The sequence below is a fragment of the Amblyraja radiata genome, chromosome 18 (assembly GCF_010909765.2).
Source record: "Amblyraja radiata isolate CabotCenter1 chromosome 18, sAmbRad1.1.pri, whole genome shotgun sequence".
NCBI classification, from domain to species: domain Eukaryota; kingdom Metazoa; phylum Chordata; class Chondrichthyes; order Rajiformes; family Rajidae; genus Amblyraja; species Amblyraja radiata.
Genome location: NC_045973.1, coordinates 7,176,970 through 7,189,224, shown reverse-complemented (window position 1 = coordinate 7,189,224; position 12,255 = coordinate 7,176,970). Strand labels below are relative to the sequence as shown.

Here is a 12,255-nt window from a genome sequence, read left to right as displayed (position 1 = left end):
GAGCCTGTCCCTTTCATACTGTCCGAGACAGTAACCCAACTTTACTGACCTAATATTTCAGCTATTAAGTTGTCACGGCTGGCACGGCAACAGGCCCTTCATCCCAACTCGTCCAAGCCGACCAAGATCTCCCAATTTGGCCCATATCCCTCTAAACCTTTTCTATCCCAACGACCAGTCCAAATGTCTTTTCAATTGATTACAGTTAGGAAGGAGGCAGGAAACATGTTCCCGATGTTGGGGGAGTCCAGAACCAGGGGCCACAGTTTATGAATAAGGAGTAAGCCATTTAGAACGGAGACGAGGAACCACTTTTTCTCACAGAGAGTTGTGAGGCTGTGGAATTCTCTGCCTCAGAGGGCAGTGGAGGCCTGTTCGCTGGATGCTTTCAAGAGAGAGCTAGATAGGGCTCTTAAAAATAGCGGAGTCAGGGGATATAGGGAGAAGGCAAGGAACGGGGTACTGATTGGGGATGATCAGCCATGATCACATAGAATGGCGGTGCTGGCTCGAGGGGCCGAATGGCCTACTCCTGCACCTATTGTCTATTGTCAATGTTGTTATTGTATCTGGCTCGACTGCCTCCTCTGGCAGCTCGGCTCTGAGGTGGCGCGGTGGCGCTGCGGTAGAGTTGCTGCCTTACAGCACCAGAGATCATGGTTCGACCTTGACTACGGGTGCTTGTCTCTGCAGAGTTTGTACGTTCTCCCCGTGACCGCGTGGGTTTAAGGTTTCCCCCAAGACGTGCAGATTTGTCGGTTAATTGGCTTCTGTAAATAGCCCCTAGTGTGTAGGATAGCGCTAGTGCATGGAGTGACCGCTGGTCGGTGTGGACTCTGCATCTGCATGCAGGCAGCATCCTTAAACTCTAAACTCCACAAAGTTTAAAGCAATGAATTCCACAAATTCACCACCACCAGTGTATCTGTACACTGTAGATGGCCCGACTGTAATCATGCATTGTCTTTCCGCTGACTGGTCAAAACACAACAAAAGCTTTCATCTGCACCCTGGTGGGTACACGTGGCAATAAACTCAAACTGAAATACACTCAAAGGTTTGTACCACTTGCCGATTTTTTTTCGGCAACTGCCGGCGTCATATCAGGGTCGTCAAAAGATTTTGAACATATCAAAATCCAGCGGCGTCAAAAAAAAATGTTGCGACACGTGAAAAAACACCGCGAGTCATACGTCATCACGCCCCAAATGTTTTGGTGACCTGATACATCAGTCAATGATGCTGGCAGTCTCCCAGTGGGACAGGCCCTTCAAGCCCAGTGGGACAGGCCCTTCAAGCCCAGTGGGACAGGCCCTTCAAGCCCAGTGGGACAGGCCCTTCAAGCCCAGTGGGACAGGCCCTTCAAGCCCAGTGGGACAGGCCCTTCAAGCCCAGTGGGACAGGCCCTTCAAGCTCCTCTGACTTCTCTTGATACTCTTCAGCAGGCTGAAACAATGGCACCAGGACCTTCAGCCAACCGCCTCGCCACCTCCAACACTACAGCCTTCTGTCCAAAAGTCAGACGACTGATTCTTGCTTTTGTTGTTTTAGCTGAAGCCCCAGCCTCATATTCATTATCGGGCAGTACCTCTGGGCTTGTTTTAATCCCCTCTGTTTGTGGAGTAACACCCTGCTGCTGTTTGCTTAAGATGATTGATCACCGTCCTGGCTTGTTGCAGGGGAAGTCCAGGGAGTTTGCAAATCTCCACTGGAATAGTATTTTGGAAAGGTGGCCGACTCTCCGGTCAGTAGCTGACCTGTCCCACCCCACCTTTCTTCCCAGTGGGAATGACGCTTGACTGTGTATGAACTATTTCTTTCTTTGTAAAGGCTGCACATCATTCAATTAAAGTTTAACCTGTCAATATTCAGTTCCAAATCCATACCAGTTGTCAATGTTTGTGTGTGTGTGATTGGTGTGAATGTGTGTGATTGGTGTGAATGTGTGTGAATGTGTGTGAGTGATTGGTGGTGGTCGGAGGGGCCGTAGGCGCAGATTGGCAGCCACGCTTCCGTCAGTCTGCCCCAGGGCAACTGTGGCTACAGAAGTAGCTTACCACCACCGAGTGTGACTGAGGAGTGAATGAATAATGCGATGTAAAGCGCCTTGAGTATTAGAAAGGCGCTATATAAATCCCATCCATTATTATTATTATTAATGTTTCAATGGTGTTCAATTGTCACATGTCATAAGCTAGATGCAGGGGAAATGTTCCCGATGTTGGGGGCGTCCAGAACCAGCGGTCACAGTTTAAGAATAAGCGGTAGGCCATTTGGGACTAAGATGAGGAAAAACTTTTTCATCCAGAGAGTTGTGAATCTGTGGAATTCTCTGCCACAGAAGGCAGTGGAGGCCAATTCACTGGATGTTTTCAAGAGAGTTATGGGCCTGTCCCACTTACTCAACTCTTTCGGAGACTGTTGACACCTGTCATGGGTCGTTGCAGGTTGCCGTAAATGTTCAACATGTTGAAAATCCAGCGGCGACCAGAACAAGGTCTTTGGGCGACTGCTTCACCCTGCGACATGGTCGCCTGTATGTTCGTGAGTAGTCTCCCCAGTCGCTCAAAGAGTCGTAGCGTCTTTCTGGTCATTGCTGGATTGGTCGGCTCACCCGCCCCACTTCCCGCCCCGCTTCCCGTTCTGACTTGCCGCCCAGCTTCCCGCCCTACTTCCCGCCACGCTTCCCGCCACACTTCCCACCCCACTTCCCGCCCCTTTTCCCGTTCCACTTCCCACCCCACTTCCAGCCCCACTTCCCACTACACTTCCCGCTCCCCCACCGGGAGCTTCTGCTGTAGAACCGTTTTCCTTCAGTTGACATTTTCCTCCTTTTGAAATTGCACCCCATTTTTTTTCCCTTTCCCCCCCCCCCCCCTCCCTCCCTCCAGTGCAGGTGACTATGTAGAATACTGTTCAGTTTACTGCAGAATTCACACCTCTCTGTTGCCTCACAAATACATGATGCTTGCCCTGTATTTAGTGCAGATTTCAATATTTTTGCACATGGCTGACGAACTAATGACCAGCAACACCATATAATGATGATGCATTCAACCTCATTGACTTGTGGAGGTCAGAAGGGGTTGACTCACCCTGGAGCTGGTCTGTATTTAGACTATTCACTGATAGTTCGTCACGATTTAGATTGCAGTCCATTTGCACTAACATGGGAACGGTGAACAAGGCAACAATTTGGTAAATAACGTGTAATGGACGTACGACTAATGAGAGAAGTCACAAAACGTGTTGCACAGACAAGGTCAGCAGTGAACATCCTCCCAGGGTGGTACGGTGGCGCAGCGGTAGAGTTGCTGCCTCACAGCGCCAGAGTCCCGGGTTCGACCCTGACCTCGGATGCTGTCTGTACATTCTCCCCCTGTGACTGCGTGGGTTTTCTCCGGGTGCTCCGGTTTCCTCCCACACTCCAAATACATACAGATTTGTAGGTTAATTGGCTTTTGTAAAATATAAATTGTCCCTAGTGTGTGTGTGTGTAGGATAGTGTTAGTGTGCGGGGATCGCTGGTCGGCGCGGTGGGCCAAGGTGCCTGCTTCCGCGCTGTATCTCTAAACATAGAAACATAGAAACATAGAAATTAGGTGCAGGAGTAGGCCATTCGGCCCTTCGAGCCTGCACCGCCATTCAATATGATCATGGCTGATCATCCAACTCAGTATCCCGTACCTGCCTTCTCTCCATACCCTCTGATCCCCTTAGCCACAAGGGCCACATCTAACTCCCTCTTAAATATAGCCTCTAAACTAAGATAAATATGAAGATCTTTGTAACAATCTAATTACATGTTGTTTAAACTGTGAAACTTTATTTGCTTTAATGGTATATTAAAATTCTGTCACTTTCAAACTGGACCTGTATCTCAAAAGTCTAAAGTGAAGAATAAGAAAATAAGATGCTAACATTTTCAGCCAGGCAAAGTGCCGATGTGGAGTCAAACAGAGGTATGCTTTCTGACGGCCCTTTCATCAGATTTCAGATTCCCAGCTTTTCTGCCATTAGACTAAGTTGTCCTGAGGGCCATGAAGATTGATACTTTGGGAGCTCTTTAAAAAAAAAAACCAGCGCATTATTATATTGGGTGAAGCAGCCCTAATCATCGCTAACGAAGTGATTATTGGTTGAAGCTATCTAGAAGCTTGTGTGCTACAAAGTTTTACAGAATGTGCAGTATAGACAGTATATCAGGAAGCCGGACTACATCGGTGACCAAGTGTAGGCTCGGCAATCGCTTCACCCAACACCTCCGCTCAGTTCGCGATAACCAACCTGATCTCCCGGTGGCTCAGCACTTCAACTCCCCCTCCCATTCCGAATCCGACCTTTCTGTCCTCGGCCTCCTCCATGGCCAGAGTGAGGGCCACCGCAAGTCGGAGGAGCAGCACCTCATATTTCGCTTGGGCAGTTCATACCCCAGCAGTATGAACATTGACTTCTCTAATTTCAGGTAGTCCTTACTTTCTCCTCCCCTTCTCAGCTCTCCCTCAGCCCACTGGCTCCTCCTCTGCCTTTCATCTTCCCGCTCCCCGAAACGTTGCCTATTTCCTTCGCTCCATAGATGCTGCCGCACCCGCTGAGTTTCTCCAGCATTTTTGTCTACCTTTGATTTTCCAGCATCTGCAGTTCCTTCTTAAACATATCAGGAAGCTGTCTTGGTGCCTTTTGGTACTGGTGTGACTTGCCACTGTGTGACTTTAAACAAGGCGCAAACATAATCATCTACACTTGGTTCTTCTGATAGAAAGCAAATGTTTTAGTCTTTTTAGTTTTAGATGTACAGCGCGGAAACAGGCCCTTCGGCCCACCGAGTCCGCGCCGACCAGCGATCCCCCCTCACACTAACACGATCCTACGCACACTAGGGATAATTTACAATTTTTACCGAAGCCAATTAGCCGATTAATGTACGTCTTTGGAGTGTGGGAGGAAACCGGAGCACCCGGAGAAAGCCGACGGGGAGAACGCACAAACTCCGTAGTCAGTTATACGTATGGTCAGGATCGAACCTGTAAGGCAGCAGCTCTACCGCTGCGCCACCGTGCCACCGATGTTTCGTCAGGTATTTGATGATTTATATTAATAATTTCCCCCGGTGAGGCTAAATAAGTTGCAGTGCGCCGCTGACTTGTTTGGAAACACTCCGACTGTGTCGATAGATGCATCATTGTTGGCTCTGCCGCTCTGTCAGTCAGGTGTCAGCGTGAATCATCGTGTTCCTGAACTCAATGAAGGTTAGGAAATGGGGGGGGGGATTCTGCCAAATGTTTCAGTCAACGAGGCAACCTGCCAGTCCCGTAACTCTTTGGGCTGTGGCAGGAAACCGGAGCACCTGGAGGAAGCCCCACAAGGTCACAGGGAGAACCTGCAAACCCTTCTAGGAGTTTCTCAGCCACCATGGAATTCTCTACCACAGTCGGCAGTGGAGGCCAATTCACTGGATGTTTTCAAGAGAGTTAGATTCAGAGCTTAGGGCTAACGGAATCAAGGGATGTGGGGAAAAAGCAGGAACGGAATTTTGGATGGTCAGCCGTGATCATAGTGAATGGCGGTGCTGACTCGAAGGGCTGAATGGCCTACTCCTGCACCTACTTTCTATGTTTCTGTGTTTCCGCGCAGACGGCAAGGCTGAACCTGGGTCCCTAGGGTTGTGAGGCTGCAGTTTGTATCTTGTCCTTTCATCCAGTTTCAAAATAAATACCTAACATTGGGTATTTTTGGGATGAAAATGAATGTCAAGCACAAAAGAATAAATTTGCATTCATGCTTTGTATCTCTTGTTGTCTGTTGTGACAATCTTCTACCTAAAGCATTAACGCATCTCTGGAGAATATGAATTGGTGACGTTTCGGGTCGAGACCCTTCTCCAGTCTCGCAGAAACATGCGGGTTTGAAGGTTAATTAGCCTCTATGAATTGCACTTGGAGTGTCGGGAGTGGATCTAAATGTGTGTTAACATAGAACTGGGATTGATGGTCGGCCTAGACTCAGTGGGCCGAAGGGTTGTTTCCATGTTGTGTCTTTCAATCAATCAGAAGGTAACAGCACATACATTGGGCCTGATGTAAACATATTTCTGATTGTGTGTGTGTGTGTGTGTGTATTATCCAAAATAATCTGGGTGCACAAGTCTGATAGAAACATAGAAACTTAGAAAATAGCTGCTGGAGTAGGCCATTCGGCCCTTCGAGCCATTCAATGTGATCATGGCTGATCATCCAGAATCAGTACCCCGTTCCTGCTTTCTCCCCATATCCCTTGATTCCGTGAGCCACTTGATTCCGTGATGAAGGGTCGCGAGCGGAAAACGCCACCCCATTCATATTCTCCAGGGACGCTGCCTGACCCGCTGAGTTACTCCAGCACTTTGTGCCTGTCTCTTGGAGGTGAAGGATAGTGTGTCCCTTCAAGTTAATTTATGGATCATGAAGCTTGAGATGAAACCATAAACTCTCTGATCACCTGAGGAAGGAACATGACACTGGAAACCTACTCGAGACGTATCGGCAACTGTTTTTAATAAACTTTGATGGTATCGTGCGTCTTATTTTTGACATGTTACGGCTCGGGGCAGAAAGGCGATTTTATCGAGGCGAACATGCATAAACATGTGTCCGTTATTAATGTTGTTTCCCAGTCGATGTCAAATGAAGCCATTGTAGACTGATGGAGTTTGGCATCGCATTGTCAGCCTTGGGCCACGGGTTCCCTTCAGCCTGAAGTTCCCTGCTCTTTGCTCACATTTCATAACAAGATCAGTTGCTGCTAGAGATGTGGCGACACTAAACATCATGGGAAGGCCGAGACCGACTGCCGGCGTAACTCAGCGGGACTGGCAGCATCTCTGAGAGAGAAGGAATGCGCGACGCTTTGGGGCCGAGATCCTTCTTCAGACTGACAGAAGGGACGGGAAACTGGGGGAGACGGAAGGGTACAAAGGTGTGAAAACGACAGATCAAAGCAGAGATCGAAGGGCGGTCACGGTGGCGCACTGGTAGAGTTGTTGCCTTACAGCCCCGGAGACCCAGGTTCGATCCTGACTAGGGGTGCTGTAAATAGACAATAGACTATAGATGCAGGAGTAGGCCATTTGGCCCTTCGAGCCATTCAATGTGATCATGGCTGATCATCCACAATCAGTACCCCGTTCCTGCCTTCTCCCCATATCCCTTGACTCCGTATAGAGAGATTTTAAGAGGGATTTAGATGTGGCCCTTGTGGCTAAAGGGATCAGGGGGTATGGAGAGAAGGCAGGTACAGGATACTGAGTTGGATGATCAGCCATGATCATATTGCAGGCTTGTAGGGCCGAATGGCCTACTCCTGCACCTATTTTCTATGTAGTTCCATTTCCCCTTGTTCGGCCCATATCCCTCTAAACCTTTCCAATCCATGTACCTGTTCAAATGTATTTTAAATGTAAAAGACATCCACATTTGGCAGTTCATTCCATATACTCACCACCTGTTGGGCAGCATGGTGGTGCAGAGGTAGAGCTACTGCCTTACAACGTCAGAGACCCAGGTTCAATCCTGACTCTGGGTCCTTTTGTGCCTGGAGTGAAGAGAACTGTCTCATCCTGAACACAACTAAGACTAAAGAGATGGTGGTTAACTTTGGCAGGTCCAAGCTCCCCCTTCAGCCGGTCAACGCTGCAGGGGCTGACATTGAGGTGGTGCAGACATATAAATACCTTGGAGTGCACCTTGATAACAAACTGGACTGGTCTGTCAACTGTGACTCCCTCTACAAAAAAGGCCAGAGCAGACTCTTTTTCCTCAGAAGGCTCAAATCCTTCAATGTGTGTAAGGATATGCTGCACATGTTTTACAACACTGTGGTTGCAAGTGTTATTTTCTACGCTGTTGTCTGCTGGGGCAACAGCATTAGTGCAAAAAACAACAAGAAGCTGGTCAAACTGGTTAAACGAGCTAGCTCAGTGCTGGAGGGGAGAGTAGACTCTGGGATGGATGTGCTTGAGAGGCGTATGAGGCACAAGGTGCAGGCCATCCTGAAAAACCCCGGGCATCCCCTCCATGTAATTCTGGAGAGTCAAAAGAGCACTCGGAACAACAACCGGCTCCTCTCCCTGCCCTGTAGAACGGAGCGGTTCAGGAGATCCTTCACCCCTGCAGCCATTAGATTTTATAATTCGGCTGTAGGGGGATGCATTTTGCAATTTTTAATTTTTAATTGTTAATTATTGGTCTTTTTAAGTATTTATTGCTCTCAGGTAGTGTCCACATTGTATTCTATGTATTTTCTGTCTGCGTTCGTTTTGAATCTGTGGGTTTGTTGGCTGGGGGCTTCTGGTCATCTGAATTTCCCTGAGGGGATCAATAAAGTATTTATTATTATTATTATTATTTTATTGCATGTACGGAGTTTGTACGTTCTCCCCGTGACCTGCGTGGGTTTTCTCTAGAAATCCCTGGTTCCCTCCAACCCCCCAAAAGACGTACAGGTTTGTAGGCTAATTGGCTCGAGATAAATGTAAAATTGTCCCTGGGTGTGTGTAGGTTAGTGCTAGTGTGCGGGGATCGCTGGCTGGCGCAGACTCGGTGGGCCGAAGGGCCTGTTTTTCGCTCTGTATCTCCAAACCAAACTAAACTAAACTAAACTTCTCAACGAAAAACAGTTTCGCACCAGGTTCCGATTAAATCTTGCTCAGGTTCCTATTAAATAATCACAATAATATTTCCTCTTTTAAATGATCTGAAACCTGAAAATGTGACTGAGCGGACATGGGCTGAAGGGACATGGGCCAAGCATGGGCAGGTGGGACGACTGTAGCTGGGACATGTTGGTCGGCATTGATAAGTTTGTCCGGAGGACCTGTTTCCGTGCTGTATGTGTGGGAAGGAACTGCAGATACTGGTTTAAACTGAAGATCGGCACAAATAGCTGGAGTAACTCAGCGGGACAGGCAGCATCTGTGGAGAAGGGATAGGTGAGAGAAGGAACCCCCATTCCTTCTCTCCAGAGATGCTGCCTGTTCCGCTGGAGTTACTCCAGCCTTTTGTGTCTGTGTGACCCTAGGACTAGAGCTAGATGGGGCTCTTAATGATAGCGGAGTCAGGGGATATGGGGAGAAGGCAGGAACGGGGTACTGATTGGGGATGATCAGCCATGATCACCTTTAAATGGCGGTGCTGGCTCGAAGGGCCGATTGGCCTACTCCTGCACCTATTGTCCATTGTTTATTGACTGAAATCAGGACTTTGGTTCCCTGAATTTGTTTCCAAACCGAACATGCAGCTGCAACTATTTTCACGTACTTTCCACTTGCACACGGATATTTCCACTTGATCCACGTGCAAGACTTGGCCGTAGCAGCCACCGCGAGTTAGCGGAGAGGAACATGGGCCAAGATCGTCAATTGTTATCCAACAGCTGCTACAAGAATGACATAAAAATAACTCTGTGGGAACAGGTCGATTGGATCAACTAATCCGTGTTGAAAATGGATAAATAACAGCCCTTGTTGCTTCAACTCCTCAACTCCCGTTATGTTCACTTACCCACCTAACGTAATCTTTAACAACTGAAATCGCCTCCTATTCGGCACAGTGCCTCACAGCGCCAGAGACCCGGGTTTGATCCTGACTAGGGGTGCCGTCTCTGTACGGAGTTTGTACGTTCTCCCCGTGACAGTGTGGGTTTTCTCCGGTTTCCTCCCACGCTCCAAAGACGTGCAGGTTTGTCGGTTAATTGCCGTCGGTAAAATTGTAAATTGTCCCTGGTGTGTGTAGGATAGTGTTGCTGTGAGGGGATCGCTGGTCGGCGTGGCTTCAGAGGGCCGAAGGGCCTGTTTCCACGCTGTATCTCTAAACTAAACTAATCTAAATTGCATGCTTTGGAGGAGTACTGCAAATTCTACGGACTTCCCTGCAAAATAAATCTTAACTGCTGTCTTCCCATAATCTCTCTTCATTTCATCTTTTGTCAATGTCTGTTCAATGCAAGGCTCTCAACCACGGTATAACTGTATTGGCAAGGCAATTCATTTTCTTGCTGTCTTTAATGCTCCATTTCATTCTCCAATCTAATGAAGAGAGTTTTCCATTGACAAGTGTGTTGTCTTTCCGCTGACTGGTTAGCATGCAACAACCCAGCTTACTGCTGTACCTCGGTGCAGGTGACGACAAACTCAACTCCACTCACGATTAGACTCAAGGGTTTTAATAAGCTTAATGGAAAAGGGGGAGAGCGATTAAGGGACTCTGGAATTAAGGGAATTCTGGAGCTCAGATTTGCAAAGCTGATGACATGACAGCCAATAATTCGGATGATTGTTCTTGGGTGAGAGTTCTTGTTGCATCATTAAATGCCAATAGACAATAGGTGCAGGAGTTGGCCATTCGGCCCTTTGAGCCAGGACTGTGCTGCCGTGTGGCTCCTATATAACACTGGCACAGTGGTAAAGTTGCTGTCTTCGAGCGCCAGAGACCAGGGTGTGATCCTGAATGCCACAGGAGATCCTTCTTCCCCGTGGCTATCAAACGTTACAACTCCTCCCCCCGACAGTTCCTGGTTTCTACTTATTAAACTCTAACCGTTTAAGGGCTGAATAGTGTCGAGCCGCTGCCTCACAACGCCAGGGACCCGGGTTCGATCCTGACCTCGGTTGCTGTCTGTGTGGAGTTTGCATGTTCTCCCTGTGACCACGTGGGTTTCCTCCGGGTGCTCCGGACTCATCCTGTACTCCAAAGACCTGCGGGTTTGTAGGTTAATTGGCCCTCTGTAAATTGCCACCCTTGTGTGTTGGGAGTGGATGCATCGAACTAGTGTGAATGAGTGATCGATGGTAGGCATGGACTCGACGGGCCGAAAGGCCTGTTTCTGTGTTGCATCACTAAATCAGGCCTTTTAGAAGACACACTAAAGAAGGCAACCTTTATTTGATAGCTGCTCCAGTGTGCATCTTGTGGATGTTTTGCTATTTTAAAATCAATCTATAAGCACTGCGTCTTAAAGATGTCAGTAGAATATTTAAAAAAGTTTGATGTTTTATGTTTAAATGGGGATTGGATGAGGAACAAGGAAATAATGATGTGCTTTCTGGAAAGGATGCTATGATTATACATGCTCAATGGCAGTGGTGTATAGTTAAGCTTAAAATGTTGGCTCACATGTATTCGCTCCTCGAGTTTGACTAGTTTATTTTAGTTTAGTTTACAGTGCGGAAACAGGCCCTTCGGCCCATCGGGTCCGCGCCGACCAGCGATCCCCGCACATTAACACCACCCTACACCCACTAGGGACAATTTTTACATTTACCAAGCCAATTAACCTACAAACCTGTACGTCTTGGGAGGAAACCAAATATCTTGGAGAAAACCGACGCGGGTCACGGGGAGAACGTACAAACTCCGTACAGACAGCACCCTTAGTCGGGATCGAGCATGGGTCTCTGGCACTGTATTCGCTCCGGCAGCAACTCTACCGCTGTGCCACCGTGACCACCCAGTTCTGAAGAGACCACATTATGAAACTTAAACACTATTCCTTTTCGCACACAACTTAAACACTATTCCTTTTGGCAGCCATTCCATGCTCAGATCCAGCATATTGTGTACTCTGCCGTTTTTGATGTTGTTTACCACCTTATGGGTCTGTCCCACTAACGCGATTTTTTTCGGCGACTTGCCGGCACTAGTCATAGTCGCCGCAGGGCTCCGAATATCTCCAACATGTTGAAAATCCAGCGGCTCTTTGGGCGACTACTCACGACCATACAGGCGCCACCCCACGACATGTCGCCAGGGTGTTGCCTGTATGGTCGTGAGTAGTCTCCTCAGTCGCTCAAAGAGTCGTTTTTCAACGTTGAACAACTTTCAGCGACCTACGACGGATGCTGGCAGTCGCCGAAAAGGTTGTGTAAGTGAGACACGCCCATATCTACTCTGATGAGTTCATCATCTCCCACCAGAACGTCATTCATTTTTTCCCTGTCGTTCCCGGTCGCTACGCTCCCTCGGGCTTGGTCTCTCGCAATTTCTCACCCAACTCTCACCCAATGTTGGCAGCCCTGATTGAGGGGGACGGGACATTGAGGGGGAGGGGTGGGGACTGAGAGGGAAGGGAGGGGGACTGGACGGGAGGGGGGAAGGGGTTACAGAAGGGCAAAATATAGGATACAACTGACGTGCATAAGGGGGGCCTGGGGTTGGGTCCCCATTTACAGGTGCCCTCCCCTTAATTTCACCATTTAGAGATGCCCTCCCCTAAACCCTTACA

The 12,255-nt window shown here is 48.4% G+C and overlaps 1 protein-coding gene and 1 long non-coding RNA gene across 5 annotated transcripts in view; both read left to right on the top strand.

Annotated features, from left to right (window-relative positions):
• The window catches only part of magi1 (membrane associated guanylate kinase, WW and PDZ domain containing 1), a 335,163-nt gene that overhangs the window by 84,615 nt on the left and 238,293 nt on the right, over positions 1 to 12,255 (top strand). The window lies entirely within an intron of this gene.
• LOC116983087 lies at positions 2,382 to 11,756 on the top strand. The gene is made up of 3 exons (XR_004414606.1): positions 2,382 to 2,497; positions 4,466 to 4,468; positions 11,724 to 11,756. It is a non-coding gene; the product is annotated as an uncharacterized LOC116983087 (long non-coding RNA).